The sequence below is a fragment of the Grus americana genome, chromosome 7 (genome assembly GCF_028858705.1).
Source record: "Grus americana isolate bGruAme1 chromosome 7, bGruAme1.mat, whole genome shotgun sequence".
Lineage (NCBI taxonomy): Eukaryota > Metazoa > Chordata > Aves > Gruiformes > Gruidae > Grus > Grus americana.
The window spans coordinates 40,927,037-40,944,236 of record NC_072858.1 but is presented as its reverse complement, the minus strand read 5'-3'; the positions used below and the strand labels follow the sequence as shown (position 1 = coordinate 40,944,236).

At 45.0% G+C, this 17,200-nt stretch overlaps 1 protein-coding gene across 18 annotated transcripts in view; it reads left to right on the top strand.

Moving 5' to 3' along the window:
* SGMS1 (sphingomyelin synthase 1) overlaps positions 1 to 17,200 on the top strand; it is a 96,204-nt gene that overhangs the window by 52,365 nt on the left and 26,639 nt on the right. For 13 of the 18 annotated variants that reach the window (XM_054831075.1, XM_054831076.1, XM_054831080.1 and 10 more), the window contains one exon: positions 9,431 to 9,648. The exons of 3 other annotated variants lie outside the window; for them this stretch is intronic. The gene's annotated coding sequence lies outside the window, so the exon portion shown is untranslated. Of the gene's footprint in view, positions 1 to 9,072; positions 9,092 to 9,430; positions 9,649 to 10,245; positions 10,603 to 17,200 lie in introns of those variants that run through there. 2 more of the 18 variants (XM_054831081.1, XM_054831072.1) reach the window with 2 other exon arrangements.

Genomic DNA, 17,200 nt, shown 5'->3' with positions numbered 1-17,200 from the left:
GCCATTTACTTTTGGTTTAAGTACAGGTTTTCTGAGACCGAAAGCCACATTTGCTACTTTATGGTACTTGGGAGTGGTAGAAGATGCAGCAAGAAACACTTCGAGGCTTGAGGTTCTGAGTGCACAGTGTGAGCTAAGCGTGTTTGAGCACTGCGTCTTTGCCAATCACCAAGCAAATCTAATAGTACTGCATAAATAAACAAGGCAAGAAAGCAAGTCCACCTCTCTAGAAAGCGCAAGTATTTCATGTTACCCTTTTTGTTCTCCCTGTTAGGTATTTTAAACTTGTTGCAGAATTGGATTTTTGTGAACTGTAATAGCAGGGGTAAAACCTCTGACAGTGATTTTTACAAAATACAACGTTTAACAGTCAGTGGAAGGTCTGTGGAAATACTGTTCTGGACTAGCCCTCTTTGTGGATGGAGAAGAAACGAATCTTTTCTTACTCTAGGAAATTGTAGTGCACAGCACAACAATATCCAAGTAATGTCATCCTTCAGGAGTAGTTAAGAAAGGTCTTTAAAAAGAAATGGGCAGTTCCTCTGACTCAAGACTCTGAGAGCACAGGAAGGATGGTGGTGTCCACAGCTTGGTGTCCACATTTACCCCACCTGGCTTGCGCAGAACCAGCTCCACTTATTTCTGAGTTTGGATAATCCACCGGGAATAACCAAGAGGCAGCGTATCAAGGGGTATCAAGCAGAATGATTTTCCTTGTCTATGCTTTGATCATATGGCGACTTGGAGGATCAATACTGAGGTCAGAGTGGCCTGAGCTGGTCTCCTGTGTGGGTTTTGAAAAGATGTACGTAGTCTTTACGTTATGACTGGTGTCAAGAACAGAAATGCAAGTGTGAACACGCTAAATGCCAGCCAAAATATATTTGATGAATGTCAGGGGAAAGGTATTTGGCTGTGGCTTGATTTAGCAATTGCTGCTCTGTGTATGCTACAGCATAGTATACTTACAGTGTAAATATCCTTGTAGGTTTTTTTTAGTATTGAGAGAACTCCTAGTAGTTCTCTAGTAAGGCTATATATAGGCTGTAGACATATGGTCTATCGGTCATTAAAACTAACCATACCAATAGGAAGTGAGTTGAAATGAAATCTGTTAGTTACTTGCAAATCAAACCTATGCGCATTCATCCTTCTAAAGTACCTAACTCCCAAAGAGATTTAGAAATTGATACGCATGGAGCCTCATCCAATCTGGATGCATGCTGCACTTAAGCAGGACTCCAAATGTGCTGGAAAATACAGGCGTCAGCTTCTGCCCGGGGTGCGCAGTGCCTTTTGTGGTCAAAGCTGCTGAGACTTGGCTTCAGTGGGAGCAGGATGAAGTTCCTTCAGGTCCCCGTTCAAGTTAGTGCTCAGCATTGTAGTCAGAGACACAAATTCGGGTGCTTGTGGGAAAGTGTACTTTTAAGAAATATCATGATTGGGATTTCAGTAAATGCTGAATTTTGGGGGGATATATGTGCTAGGAATCAGAGTTCTAATGATCTGGTGGAAGGACCGGGTGGTCGTTTTTAATGCTTACACAGAACAGATGCTTGTACTTCCTATAGGAATAAATTGGACCAGAGGAAACGACTGCCCAGTCTGTAAGTGGGAAAACCCATAAATGAATCCAAGGTCCCATCTTAAAACAAGCAGATGGAAGTAGAAGGTAGTGCTGGTGTTTCATAATTTTTGATGTAACGGAATCTCTAATATTTTCTGTGTTTGTACCTTGCCATATTTTGTGTCCTGTGATCACACCCTTTGCTTCTGCGGCACAAGCGATGCTTCCTGCAGGAAGCGTTACACACTTGCCTTGCAGGACAGCCGAGCCTCCAAAGCCGGTGCTGAGCAGCCAGCACTTTGGTCTTCGTCCTTTCTTGTTTCTCATATGCGTCACAGCGGTCAAAGTTACAAAAACAAGGTCTAACAGGCCGGTGCCTGAAAACAGGGACTGGGAACATTTTTATTGCGCTTTGGTTACTGGTAGAGATGTAAGTACAGTTAGATTTTGAGCTATACCAAAACCAGCCCGTGCCTGTGGTGGCATTGCTGTATGTCCCCCTTTTTGGGAGGAGCGTGAGGGGCATATAAACACTTCCCCAGTAAGCCCTTTGAGCCTTTAGTGATTAATGGCTCAGGCTTCCGGAGCGTCATTTCTTCTTCTTTACTGCTCTGAATTCATCTGGTCATCCTTTGAACCCAGGGAAAGTCGTGGCACTCGACATGTGCTGTGGGTGGAGGTCGCAAGAAGAGGATGTGTGTCACGATGATGGGATCACACTACTCACTCGTGTGTAAAGCGGTGATAACGCCGGCTGCACGACACAGGATGTCGGGAATACAACACCCTGCGGTCCTCAGAAATAGCTCTTTATTGCTTCTGTTGTGTTGTTCCCTTTGTCCTTGGGATGGAGGAAGTGGATATTTGAAGCCCTAATTTGCAGTATTAATCCATATCATGCTTATTAATGAGTGAGGTATTGGATAGGTGGGTGTGTGTGAGTCAGTCCCACCTAACCTGTGAATATTTACTTTTGGTATAGGTAGGAAAAAAAGGGAACTGGAGTCAGGGATTAATCTATAAGTGGTTTGTGTTTCATCTTCAGCGTCTTTGAGTGGGGTATATGTCGTTCTGGGTCTGCTACCTGGGTATGAGAGAGAAGATGCTCATTGCATGAACAGCGGGTGTAGGTTGTGTGTTTGGGATAATTAACTGACCTGCTGAGGTGCTGAAGAAATAGATTGCGAATTCAGGGGTTGGACTTCTCTCTGGTTTCTATTCTGTGTGACTGTGATGGTGTGCAAACAAATACTCAGGATGTGGAGACTGGGTTAGTTTATCTTTAACAGGAAAAAGCCCCCTCCACACCCAAGAGCCCTGTTGTTGACCTCTGCCAGAAACATGATCAGTATTAACTCTTGCTTTGCTTTTTGTTTGGGGGTTTGTTGTTTGGGGGGGGGGGGCGGCGTTTTTTTCTTTTTTTTTTTTTCAGGATGCTAATTTTGCTTGTACTGGAAAGTGTTGGCTCCTTTTAGGTCTTTCAGGTTAATAAGAAACTGCTTTGAAGAGCGAGAGATAGCATCAGTAGAGGGTGAAGTTGGTATTTGTATTTGCAGAAGGGTGCCATTCTGCTGCTGAAGAGAGGAAATCAGAGGAAATAGCTGAGTTTCTCCGGTCTCTGCCCCTCCTTGGCACAGAGATCAGCACTAGTACAATCTCAAACCTCACTGTTTTAATGTAGGGTTTGCTGGGCAGGCCTACAAGGAGGCGGTACCGTGTGTTAATAAAATGTGTATTCGGTATAAACTCCTTTTTTTTTTTTTTTTTTTTTTTTCTGGAAGGAAAAGCATTTGCCTTGCAGTGCTCTGCATAAGCCCAAGTATGGACATTTTGGTTCCATTTATGCATAATAAATTAGTGACTTGCTATATCTAGCCAGCCATACTTAAAACAAGGAAGGGTATTTTCCTGAAAGGTTCTTGATTGCTCCTTGGATGATGGCAGCAAGCTGGCATCCAGCATTACGTGCCACGTTTCTGGGTAAGGCCAAGTTGATCTGTCAAAAGCTTTAAAGAAGCCAGAGCACTGGACGTGTGCCAAACTGCTGGTATACAAAACCAGCAGCGTTGTAGCAAGATGTGGGGCAAATAAAGGAATTAACTCCTTGATGGAAAAATCAACGGTGCTACCATCTGTGTCCCGCTACGGTATTTGGGGAGGAAACAATCTGTTGCTTGCCTGTCAACAGATGCCTTTGGGTTGAAATTCTGGGTTTGGAAGAAATACACCCAAAGTGACATTCTCAGGTGGTGACTTCTTTAGCCAGAGGATTTTGACGCCCCTGGGTAATGAAGCTTCTTGGAGGAAAAAATAAGTGGATCGGAGAAGAGGAGTGGCACTTCACGAGCTGGGAGCGCTGCAGCTGGATGCGGGATACGGTCACGTGTGAATAACACCCTGCCATGTGAAAAACGTCCTTCTGGTTGAGACGATGAGTTTGAAAAGGATGTCTTGTTTCTATTTTATATGGAAAGCTTCACTCTTCTATGTTAAAATGTGACCACAGTGGTATTAAACGCTTGCTTTGAACTGGGTATCTGATTGCTCATCTCCTGTATGAAAGTGAATTGCAGTAATGCAGTGTGCCACCTTGTTTTTCTCTACTCTCACATCTGAAGAGGTGCTGGACTCCACAGAGCAACCCCAGCTTCTAATGGCAGAGCTGGTGCTGAGAAATTGGAGTGTTTCTCCAGTGATCTTAACGGCCAGCCGTGACATTTAACCAGGAACAGCAGAAGGATGTGCGCACCCCGCAGCCCAGGGAAGCAAAAGGACTGATTTTAGCCGTTTACAAAGACAATGCCAGTTAGACGAGAACTCCAGAGATGTAAACTCTTGCATGGCTGGCACAACACGAGTGGCGTGGAGGCAGCAAAAGGTCCCGTGCCCTGGCGCAGCTCCAGGACACGTGGGGATCCCCACTGGTGTTTCTGCCTCCTATTTAGAGCTTTCAGTCACAGCGAGCGCACGGGGACGCATGGGGTGTGTGCGTATGTGTGTGTGTGATCCCTCGGAGCTGTCGCAACGTGGTGGAGTCCCATGACTGCGGTCAGATGCAGCAGGGGAGCGAACTGGGAGCAGCCCGGGAACAGGTCAGCCAGCCAAAACATCGGGAGGTTGCACAACCCATGGGAGGTCAAAGTACAAACATGTGTTCAAATACAACATCACAACATATTTCTTAATTCACTTCTGGAGGAGGAGCAGGGGATGTTTTCAGCCAAGTTTCCAGCAGACACTGGCTTGCCGGCAGGTTGCGTGATCATCCTCTTTGCAAGCGATTTAAAATACACTTTCGTTCTTGCACACATGCTCAAGCAAGCGATGCTGAAATTCGCTCCTTTGTTGGAGGAAGGACTTTTTTTGTCGTTGTTCAGGTAACTCAGTTCAACTTAAAAGCAAGTTGAGCTTTTTACTGGAAAAGAAAGAGAAGCGTGGTTTCCTCCGGACATTACTCCATGAGTCACACGTTACATGACACAGCATTCCTCTCTGGAAACTTAATTGCTGGAGCTGATGAGTACATCAGTACTCCAGAACCACCCTTTGTGTTTGATACACCTAAATGCTTAACCTGCCATTTCTGGAAGTTGTCTTAATAAATACTTCATAGATTTTTAAAGTCAATCTTTTAATGTTTCTAGTATATATCAGAACCCAGTTAAGGTAAATTTAAAGACACTTTTTCAGTTTCAAAAGCAACTGTCTGTTATTAACAGCCTTGCATGTAAGAAGTTGTAATGGCTGTATTTTATATGTAATAATAAAATTTCAGATTATTTCTCATAATAGGAAAGAATATAGATTGGGAGGGTGGGGTGTCCATTATGCTGTGCTTTTTTTTTTTTTAAATTTTTTTCCCTTTTGGGTGGCTTTTTGGGGTTTTTTGTTTGGTTTTGGTTGTGGGTTGGTTTATTTTTTTTTTTTTTTACCTCCTTACCTGTTCAAAATCATGTGTTATATCAAACAGGAATATACACATTTGCTGGTTGAAAACCCTCAGAAGACAGGGTGGAGCAGTGATGGCCAGAACAAGTTTGTTTTAGCGATGAGCATTTTTGCATCTTTAATAAAGTACTTCATTTCTGGATCATAAAGCAGATGTGCTGAAAGGCCTCTGCCAAAGCTGCTCAACACATAGCAGTGTCCTTGATTTTGTGTTTTCTTTACGAAGACACTTCAGCTTAAGAAAAGTGGTTAAAAAAACCCAGCTTGGAAGAAGGAATAAGCTTGATGTAAATAATAAGCAACAGGATTTGTTGCATTCACGGCATCTCTGGAGAGATCTGCGTTACAGACTGCACAGTGAGTTTGCCATAAACTAGGTCACTTGTTTGGGGGGGTCAAAGTGCTGAAAGAGTAATAAGCAGCAATTTTAGAGTGGCATGGGTTGTTCAGCGTATTGTGATAGTAAATACGAAGTAGAGGGTTTGACGCTTAGAGCAAATGGTAATTCAGTGCAATAGCTAATGCTTCCTTTCAAGTGAGCAGGTAGTCACGTTGTAGTTAAGACCAAATAGCTTGGCTCTGAAGAGAATGGGCGATATATTTCGAATAATTTTAAAACACTTGTCCTCGAGCTGTTGTTGAACACAGTGGTTTAAAGTGTTCCGAAGCAAACGGAGGTCAGAGTAGCTTTTTAATGTTCCTGTAGCACATTTTTTTCCTGATATATCAGTGATCTGAGTCAGGTTACTTGAAGGAAAAAAGGACACACACCCAAAAAAAAAAAGCTTTAAAGGTTTTTGGGATACGCATGCTGGATGTACGGGTTTATATTGCTCATGTGAAGCAATATGAACATATCCTCTCTGGTAGGGATTGATCCTAGAAGTCAGTAATCAGTCTTTGGACTCAGACCTGCTTTTGTGCAGGTAGTGGTCCTGGGTAGCCAGCAAGCTACCTGCCTCCCTGCTGGGACCTGCGAAGGTGCTTCCCGAAAAGGTGAGCGTGTAGTTCCTTCGTTAAAGCCTTGCACGGGGAGGAGAGCTGCTTGCTAACGTAGGGAGAGAGAAATGTATTGCTTTAAAAATTGTCGCTTATTTTATGTTGTCTCCAGAGGTGGGAGAAGGTAAAGCTATTCTGTGTGTTACCAGTTGCTTTTAAACTTTATTTATTTCTTTTTATTTCTGACTCAGGCTTCCTTTCTCTTTTTACACCAAAATATTTTTACATCTTTCTGCTTTTTGTTTCCCAGCCGTGCCTGCAGCTCAGTTGGAGGCAGAGTCATTGCTATTTTGCTTCATCTGGGTTGTGGTGCTTGGGCCTCAAAGTTGAGTTTGCTTGGTGGTGTGAATGAGTAGGGGTTTTTTTACTTACACTAGACTTTACTTCCCGCCGTCAGTGCTGGATTCACCTGCTAATACATAATTTCATTACTGACAGGCAAAGGGAAAAGGTGACTCAGTATAATCTGCTTACTCTGACGTTTTTTTGATGTTTAGGTAGATTTAAGCTATGAAGGCAAAGAGGACCTTTCCCCAGCAAGGCTTTCGGCAGGATGCTCTCTTGCCAGTGCATGTGGTGCTTGAATTACCAAGAAACTTTAGCGTTTCTTGGTAGCTATTACTAGCTCCGTGGTAGCTATTACTCTGAAGTGCCAGCAGTCAAATGCAAATCTAGTGCTGTGTCACACAGGTCGTGTCCTGATCAGGAAAGAAGCAAACAGGTCAACACTGGGTGGCCTCTCTCTTCTACAGGCATTTTTATGGTGATTGTCATCCTCGTGTTGAAGCACGATGTGGGAAGGTGGAGATGAAGCAGAGCAGCAGCCACGTAACCGAGAGCAGTACTCCCAGATGTTCAGTCCTATAGAAAGAAAATGATGTAATCAGTTTGGGCTGTCCTCCGTTTTAGCCCTTAGGCTAAATATGTCCTGGCTGAAGTGTATGGGAGAAAAAAACCCAACAAACGAAACACCTTTGCAAGTACTTTGGAAAAGTTTGTTAAATATGTTTCTTCTTATTCGTTCAGAGCTTTACAGGGTATTAGGTTGTATCTGTCTGGATACATGCAATATTTAAATGCCTAATGATTAAACATGTTGAAAAGGTGTTCCCAAAGCTCGCTTTTAATTACCTGTAATACTCGTCAAACTGTCGTCTCTTCTCCCTTCTGGCCCCACCTCACTCGTGGGAAAACAGGGCTGGCTTCCTTACGTGCCTTGAGGTCACTGAACCCATACAGTCCTGGATCACTGAGAGAAAAAAATTGCAAAGATAAGATCTGCCAGAGTAATAAAAAGCATTTTTGTAAAATATGAGTGCATTTATTGTCAGAAGTCAGTTATCAAGTTGGCCTCTGTCCTCACCAGGTGACTTCTGCTGTCCCACGAGGTGTGTAATGGCCCAAAGTAGACATGAGTTGTCATCTACATAACAAGGAATCCACAGCCTCTGCTGTGTCTTCTGATTAATCCTTCGATTCCTCATATATATGCTCAATGGGAGGAATTTACAGAACTGGTACCAATTGAATTACATCTAAGAAATCTTTAAGTAATGAGTAATTACCAGTTAATTACCAGATAAACCCACAGACTTTTTTGGCTTCTGGACTTTGTGGAGGAGCTGATCATGGACGCGTTGTTGCATTTGATACCTGGCTGTCTACATGCATTAGGAACAAGGATGGGTGGGCTATGCCTAGGGGCATGTATCTATTAAAAAAAGACCAAAGCAACTACTTAAAAATATGTATTTTCCATATGACAAGATTACTATGAAGGTATTTCTGTATGCAGCTTCTAAAAATACTTTTTCTGCCCTGTATTTCTTCGATGGGGCTCTGCAGATTCCTCAGTATCACTGGCAATAGGCTCCCTCTCCTGGGGTGGAGTTCAAAAAAGCTGATGCTGCTATTTGTTAATGCTGGTGTCTGTTTTTTCCCCGCATTATTTCATCCATGGAGTGGAAGAAGGCCACTTCATACACCTCTGACTTCACTCCTGGACGGTATTTCTTTTGCTTACAGCGGCCAGCGGACTGCATAGAGTCCTTGCACTCGTGTGAGCTGCTGGAAAACATTCTGCCAGCGCTGGTCATCCCATCAGTCTCTCCAACATGTGGCTTCAGTCTGCTTTGGATTGTGGTTTTGTACTCAGTTACACGGACCTCCCCGCCGTCCTGTGGCGAGCGGCCAGTAGACATGCTCCTCTCCCTCTTGCGCTCTCTGGGGATGCTTCACGCCTTCCTTTCCCGCTCATCTTTGCCACCCCCTATATTCGTGTGCAGGAGGTGTGTCTTTTGGGATAAAGGCTGGATGCGTGCCCTCAGGGACCAGGGATGCTGCCCACCCTGGGACTCCCCCTGGGTTGGGGAATTTGTTGTTTCACTTTGTTTTAGCGTGGTGAAATATGACTTTTTTTTTGCCTTGTTGTTGTTGTGGTTTTGGGGTTGGGTTTCCTGCCCCCCCTCTTCCAGGGCAGGACATAACATCTGGTATTTATATGTATATTGGAAAATGAATCCTTCCTCCTAGCACTGACTCTTTCAGCTTCGCAGTGTCATCTTGAGTCTTTCAAAAGTAATACTAATGCAAGGCTTTGCTTTGGGTTACTTGCACACATTAAGAATCAACAGACCTGAATTTATGATAACTTTATTCCCCCCCGTTTTAGCCGTTATTTTGCTGGTAAAACCCAGAGGTGCTGCAAGGTGTTACACCGGCTGCCGTAGGAAACGGCAACCCTCTGGCCGGGCTGGCGCTCCTGTCCCTCCTCCTCCTCCGTCTCCTCCTCTTGGCCGCTGCTGACGCACTCGGCGGGGTGAGACAGCGTGGCCGGGGAGGGAGCGGCAGCAGCGGGCGAGCGTTCGCTTCATCGCCTCCGGTGCACCGCTCAGCTCTTGTGCTTTTCCTTTCCAGGTGTTTCCCGCACGGGGCTGGCGAGCAAGCGAGAGGAGCCCTGGTGAAGCCTGGCACGGCGAAGTTGGAAGGCAGCTTTTAATTTGAAGGAAGTTTGGCTCGCGAAGGAGACACCCGTGAGATCCTCGGGTCCGGGAGTTGCTTTGCCGAAGTGTCGGAGGGATCGTAAAACATTTCAGCTCGCAGAGGCCTCGCTGCTGTCTCCCTCTCGTCTCACTGTAAGTGTCACGTCTGGCTGGCAGCTGGGAAGAGGAAAAGTTGGCTGTTGTTATCTGCTGCCTGATTTCCCTGAGTGACTAGCTCTCCGGCTCTGGGTGATCCCGTTTTAGTTAAAAGGCGTGTTCGACTGCTGGTGAAGGGCCAGGGGCTGTGTTTTAGAAGCGAGCAGGAGGACTCGGATACAGTAAGATCTAAAATATGACTTTTGGGGATTTATTCTTTTTTTTAAAGGTGGTACTCAAGCTTGTGGTTAGTGACTTGTTGGTTGGTTTTTGTTTTGGTTTGTTTTTTTCCAAATAAAAGCCAGCCAGGCTGCCAGCAGCTGGGGCAGCATGTATCCGGCCAGTGAGTACCCCTGCGTTGTGTGCAGGGTCCGGCGTGTTTCCAACACACAGGTTCATCTCTTGCCATGGCCGGACATTGAGGAACAGTGGAGTCTCTCTGTGGTTTCTAGATTTGGAGGTTTTGCTTGCAGCACACTGGTACGAGGTAATCAAAGTTACACGGCGTGGCGGTGACGCTTGCTTGCACAAACCAGGAGTCAGGGACAAGCTGCTGTCCTTTTTGCCATCTTTGGCACCTCTCCCCACCCCAACCGCCTCCTTAATTGCTGCCAGATATCCCTAGTGCAACTGCAGCGAGTGTTTATGTGAAACAGTAAGAGCAAGAATGTATTTTAGACTTTATGTGAGATTTTTTTAGCAGCTGTACATAGGAAGAGGGAGTGCCGTGAGACTGCGCTGCTCTGCATGTGTCACAGTGTCACCCGCCGTGCAAAAACGTGAATGCTTCGGTTGTAGAGGAGGGTGGCCCTGGGTGTATAGAGGAACACAGTGAGTCACAGGGAAACCCCAGAAATCCTCTCGGTGAGCTGAGCGTGCTTCAGAAACAGGAAAATAACTTCATCCGTAAGCTGTGTCTTAGATACAGATACGCAGCTGAGTCTTTCCACGGTATGTGATCCTATTTGTGCGTTTCTGGCGTAGCTGCCTTTTCTTCTCGTCGTAAACCTCTTTTGAACTGAGTGCTTTAATCTGGAAGCTTTCTAATAGATTTATAGTGATAAGTTGGAGGAAGAAACCAGAAAACCTGTGCCTGCAGTAGCTCATCTCTGTGTGTCTATGTATATTTGTATATATATACACACACATATGTATACATGCAGAAGAGCTACTCCAGACATTGGGTTTTAGTCTGTGTGTGTATATATGTGCATGTGTGTATATATATAAAAAATGTTTTTTTAAAGCAGGATGGGGTAAGCAAGCGTAGAGGAGCATTAATTTCTTCCTATCCTGTCAAGTAATACCATGCCTACTTCATTTGTGAATTGATTTGGTTATGTAGGCAAAGGCAGGAAGGCAGACCATAGAAAACCACGCTTTTATCAAATACCTACTTAGAGCACTGTCAGGTAAATCATTAACACGTGGTCCCAGTGCTTGTAAAATAGCTGCTAAAGAGGTTTCTCACCATGAAATGCCCTTTTTCCAGGAGGTAAGAAGTGAAGTTACTTGCAGATCTTGGGTTTGTGTGTGAGTGTGTGCTGCTGTCGTGGCTTCTGTACTGGTTAATAAAGTGATGAAGGATGGGAGAGGACCTCCTCTTCATGCACAAAGAATAAAGCGCTTTCCTAGGAGAGCAGCTCAGCCTAAGGCCGGGGGTGGGGGGGAACAGAGCATGCCAGGCTGCTCGGTGGGATCAGCTCATGCATTGCTGTCGTGCTGAAGGAACCGTAGGTGGATAATGCTTTTGTTTCACGTGAGCAAGAAACTTCAGCTCCGAAGCAGTTTTGGGTGGGGGGGAAGAATCAGTGGTTCAACTCTTCATCGAAGTAACTTGAGGCTAGGAAGAGTTTTGAATAAAACGGTGACTAAGACATGTGGTTATCCACAAACCGACAGGAGCAGCCTTCTTTTCTGGGCTGTTGCTGGTGCATGTCGTGGGGAACAGGCTCTCAGACCTACCTGCCACCTGCGCTGCGTGCGGATACGGGCCGTTGTGTTCATTCGTGGTGGAGCTTCTCTCCCCTGGCCACAACAGCAGCGTGGCAATTGCTGAGTCACATTGGTTTCTGCCACTTATCTACCTGCAGATACTGTAACTCGTTAATGAAACTTAATTTTAAATAAGTTCATGGCTTATGGGCTCTTTTGCTCAGCAACTTTGTTCCCTGGGATCCTGTGGTTCAAATCTGTTTGAACCAGGAAGATTTGCTGTGGGTCTTGCTGTGCTTAATTCCATGCCAGACTTCTGTTTTGCCTGACTTCTGTTTCTGTAGGCATGTAAGAAATGGATTTTTCCAAGGCATTTGATACTTACAATTGTGCAGTCCTGTCTGCATGTGCTTTATGTTTTGATTGATTGCATTTGCAATAAGCCTATTTTGTGCAAGTAACTTGAAGCATAGAAAGTACTTAGCATATGAAAACACGTTATATGGAGAGTAGCAAAAGCAGCCGCATTTGCGATGTTTGCAGCGATCGCTTGAACAAAAGAAAAATGGCTTAGCTCAAGAAGGGCTTAAGTTATTCTACTTGCCCGCATCCAGGAGCATGACTCAAAACTTCCAGCTTAAGCTCCCTGAATTGGCGTTGGAGCTGTGCCTTGCCCTCCCCAAGCTGCGTCCGTTTTCGGTGCCAGGCTCTCAGCCAAGGGTCTGCCTGGTCCCACAAAGAGATTTTCAGTTTTCTCCCTGGAGATACCTGGTCCTAAGAAGACCTTTGAGAGCACGGCTCAGAAGCCTGGACCTAACTTTAAAAAAAAACAATCCCAAACCCAAAAGTCTGCTTTGTGCCGTTCCACATGGCTCAACACCTTGCACAGCCCGTGCTCTGCGTCCCTGGGTTACCATCCGCCTGCGAAAGCTCAAAACTGCTCTTGCTGCTCTGGAAAATGCCCTTTTTGCTTGGCTAATTTTACAGGGCTGCTGCACATTATCTTTTTAAAGCTGTTCTACCATGTGAGGAGAGAATTCAGGGTTTGCCGGTATGTCTGTGTTACACCTGATACCAAGTGCCTGGAGGAGGAAATGTCCAAACCTGGAGGAAGAGATGAATCCAGACCTTTCCCCGAGAGATTGTTTGTCGAAGGAGTTTGTGTACTGGGCACAGCCTGGCAAGTGCTCTCAAGCCTTTCCCCTTAGGTTTTTGAGGGACAAGAGGTGCTGATTGGTATCTCAGCCGGTTTACGTGAGCCAGGAGGCCAAAAGAGCAGCAGTCCTTAGGACAAACCAGGTCACCGTGCTCTCTCTGTGTTCAGTAAGAGCCGTTGAAGCCACGGGGGACGGGGAAAAGGACGACAGCCCCGTTCCCTCTCGGCTGCCTTGACCGTGGGTTCAGGATAGCGTTTAGCAGTGTCTCTGTTGCCCCTTGTGCACTTGCTGCCAGCCTGTGGGTGATTTTTTTTTGCCAGGGAAATTGGCCTGATGGAGCACTCAGTTGTCTCCAGCTGCTTTCTGCTGCTGTCGGCATGGCAGAGAAGGTGGGGGAAGTGGCTGATTAAAAATAGAAAGGCAGATTAGGAAATTTTAGGTATGGTTTCAACATAGAGCCGAGCTACTCTGACAACTCGCTGCTGCCACCGAAAGGGGAAGGACTTGCTTATGCTTGTGTGGCTGCGCAGCCAGCTGGTTCAGCCGCCCAGCTCAGCAGAAAACCAGGAAAAGAGGAATTTTTCCGCCACGCAATCACCCAAGCGCAAGAGAGGAGGGTGGGGATACAAGGCAGGAGGGGATGCCTCCCAGAAAAGACTTGTTGAACTCTGCTGGCACAGGTAACCCAAGTTCAGGGACACTGGTAACATCAGCTCGCCCGTGCGCTCGGATGGGGTTTAAAATCAGAGCCGCAGCACGCACGCTGCTGCTTCTAGCTGGGGCCGAGCTCATTCAGGTTCGTCTGCCCAGGTTAAGAGCAAAGCCTTAAGGAGATTTACTTTGCTGTTTGAATTGTGCGTGTTCTGGTAGTTTATAGGGAGAGTTTGAGTAGTTGGAAAAAACCACATAAAAAGTACTGGGGCCTTAATTTCACTTACTAAATGTACCTGTCTTGCTTGGTTATAATATTACACTCTTATAAAAGACTTTATTTTGCAATAAGCATGTGAAGCGTCGGGAGAAAGGTAGTCAACAGACAAGCCAAGGGTAAATATATAGCGTGCTTTGCAAAGGGCAAGCTTTTTAAGCATTGCTTTTAGGAAATGGCCATTATGCAGTGTTTTGTCAGCAATTCTTCACTGGTGGTTATCAGTGGTCCTTGTAACTTTGGATATATTTTCTGTGGCCTTTCCTAAAATAAGGGCAGAAGCCTGTTAAGGAAACCATTCTTTTCTTTGCTGAAAAGTTTGTTTCCTGATGCTTTTTTTTGTTGTCTTTGGTTTTGTAAGTTTGGGGTTTTTTCTTTCTGGGTTTTTTGCTTGTGTGTTTGTTTTTCTTTAACTCTGTCAGTCTTGAGCACAGTGTGGTTTCTCTCACCGCTCCCTGGCTCAGATGAGCTCCTGCTGTTGCAGCACTCCCAGCCACACGTTGATAGCCAGTGAACCATCCCGTTCAGTGCCAAATGATGAAGGAAATACCCTAGATATCCATCCTAGGTAGACCTTAAAAACCAGCAAGCGCTCTGTACCAAGTATTCCCTGCACAGGACATGGTGGAGGAAAACAGCAGTTACTTCAACGTAACTAAATAATGTTTAGCTATATAATATTTAGTTCAGAAAACCTGTAACGTAACACTTCCCCATGGCAGATGACTTGAAGACAAACAGCATTTATTCTTTTCAAGGGGCTGTAGATACAAGCTGTAGATAGAAGCATATCCAGAGCTTGGTGGAATTCGTTGTCGCATCAAATTTTACCTCTCAGTTTGTGACAGTGGAATTCTTCTGTCTTTCAAAAGTGAATTTAAGAATTGAAGTTACTCTTTCAGCCTCTGGACAAAAATCCTGAAGACAAGCAGCTAGTTTTACTTAGTGAAGCTTCAGAGTGCTTCAGCATGCTTTCTTCCTTGGTACTGGGCTGCTTTTCATAACCAGGAATAAAAATTCAGTGGTCCCAGCGATACATGTAACACCATTTTCTTGTCAATTTAAAAAATCACTTTAGCAGTCAAGCAGATTTTTCACCAGTAAGAATGCTGACACTGTTACACTTTTAAAAACCGTGAAGCTGAATCCAGTTAAATCCAATTTATTTACACTGGGGAAGCTGATGCTTTGGGATTGGTAAGTGTTAAGCATCGAGGATGAGGAGGATTTACTAAGAAGACCACCAGCTGGCTAGTTTTGGTGCAACTTTGATTTCAGTTTCTTGGTCTTCCCAGCTCTCTGGGTTTTTTCCTTATTATTTCTAACTCCCTTTGTGTTTTGAAATTTTCTCTTTTAATCTTGGCCACGTGCTTTTCTTTGGGGACATTGGTTTGTCTGTTCTAGTCACACCCTACCTAAATCCGCAGCAAAATCCTGGCATTGTTCAATGCACGTGTGTGGTGTACTTAGGTTAGAACAGCAAAGATCCGGCCTGGGCAAGCCTCGAGAAACTTTATTTTCTGCTTGTACAGTTGCGGAGAGAGAACCGAGAGACGTTTTGGGTGGCGAGGGTATCTCTAGTCCTGTTAAACTTGAAGTAAATAATATATTGCAAACGCAAAATGAGAAATGAAAGCAACTTTTGTGTTAGAGTTACTTTGTCTTCTTGGTTCTCCTTGCAGTTTCGGAAAACATAAGCTGTGGAACTGTTTGCCAGGGACCGGATTTTAGAGAAATGAAGAAATCTTTATAGCGAGGCTACATTAAACCCTTGTAACGCAGGAGAACAGTTTGCCCCTGGTTTGATTTCTGAGCTACTAAATTGACATAAACAACCCTTTCCCAAACTGTATATATTTTTCAATGATAAAAATATCATCCCTGTATAATAAAACTCTAACTGCCTAGCAAAGGGACTAGTTGCAAACATTTTCCCTGTATGCGGTGGCCTGGCTTTTGCAACTTGTGAGGGAAAGGTGGGAAAAGAATTGATCCAATCATTCAGGGTTACTTAAGCTAAAAGCACTCAGTTACTGAATTAGATTTTTCTGGGAGAAAAGTAAGGGGGGCTCAGACTTTTGTTAATGTTTAATGTTCTGTAACGGGCTTCCCAGGCGTAATTGAGCCATCAGCACAGGAGCGATCCCATCAGAGGAGTTTATTTTGAGTGATTACAGAGCCCGCTGTGGCTTTCATTTCACTGCAGCCTGAGCTAATTGATGAACGGGGCCATAATTTATTTACAGTCCTCAGGATCCTTTCAGACCCATTCTCCTTCTTTTAAAAACCCGAGGAAGAGGAGGAAGATGAGGAGGCTGGCTGGGCTCACTGGGACTCATTGGCGCTGCTGCCGTCTGTCACAGAGTTATCTAAAATGTTCTGCCCTGCGTTTCGGGCGATGGTTTTGCACGGCCCTGGGTTTAGCAGCCTCTCTGTTTTCTCCTAAGCCTGTTGACCTTTAATCTGGAGCGTGTGCCGCTCGGCTGCGGAGGGTCTGACACGCTGGGCTGAAACAAGCTGCAGAGGATGGGGGAAAGGAGGGAGCAAAGCGCGGACGCTACCGCTGCTGAAAAGAGAAATAAAGAAGAATAAAGCTACGGAGAGCATGAACACCCACTCTGTCTTTTGTCTAGGTCTCGGTTTGGGGTGAACACTCCTGATTTTTCTTCCTGATTTTTTTTTTTCCTCCTTCCTGATTTTGCTAGATTCCAGCATAACACAGTTTGTCTCCTATAGCTTGCTCTACTGATGGATCATGGGTCTATATCAATAAATCCAGCTTTATACAGAGCTTTGAAGTAGGGAAGAACTCCTGTCTCCTTTCAAAATAGGTAAGCAGAAGTGATTTTATACTCAGAAGTCACTTTAGGTATAAAGATGACTTTCAGTTTTGTTGAACCTCTGATTAATCAGGGGAGGAGGCAGCCGTGAGCTGATGGTGGCTTCGGATTTTCCCCCTGTTTGGGGCAGACCTGCTATTTCTGGAGCTTCAGCAGGGGCCTGTTGAGCTATATAGTCCTGTATGGTGGGAAGGAGTAGGTGTGGAGTCCCTCAGAGACCTGAGCACTGCTGTCTTGGGGCTTCGCCTGTCCTGTCCTAGAGAGGTTGCCTGTACAGGTAAGCACGGTCTTCATCCTGAGCTCGTTCATCTGGCTGCAAGTTAAAAGCTACCTCAAGTCCACTTTGCAAATACAGAGTAGTAAAAAGGTAGTCTGAAAATATTTCAGACCGCGACCTAATTTTGAAGACGAAAGGTGGTTTTCAGCTAGATACAGTTAGTTTTCATGACTGACCTTTGTGGAGGTGCCCGCCGCCAGTTGTTTGAAAGCTGCTGTGTCTTTTGAGTGAAATTTTGCAAATGTGAGAAAGGCAAGTACATTGTAAACATGAGCACTGCAACAGTATTATTTGTCAGTCAGCTGCCTGAAATAAAAAAAAAAAAAAAGAAAAACAAGGAGATGCCCGTGATTAGGGGCAAGTCTTCCATAGGTAGCTATTACTCTTCCCCAGGGAAATTTGCTAAAGCAAT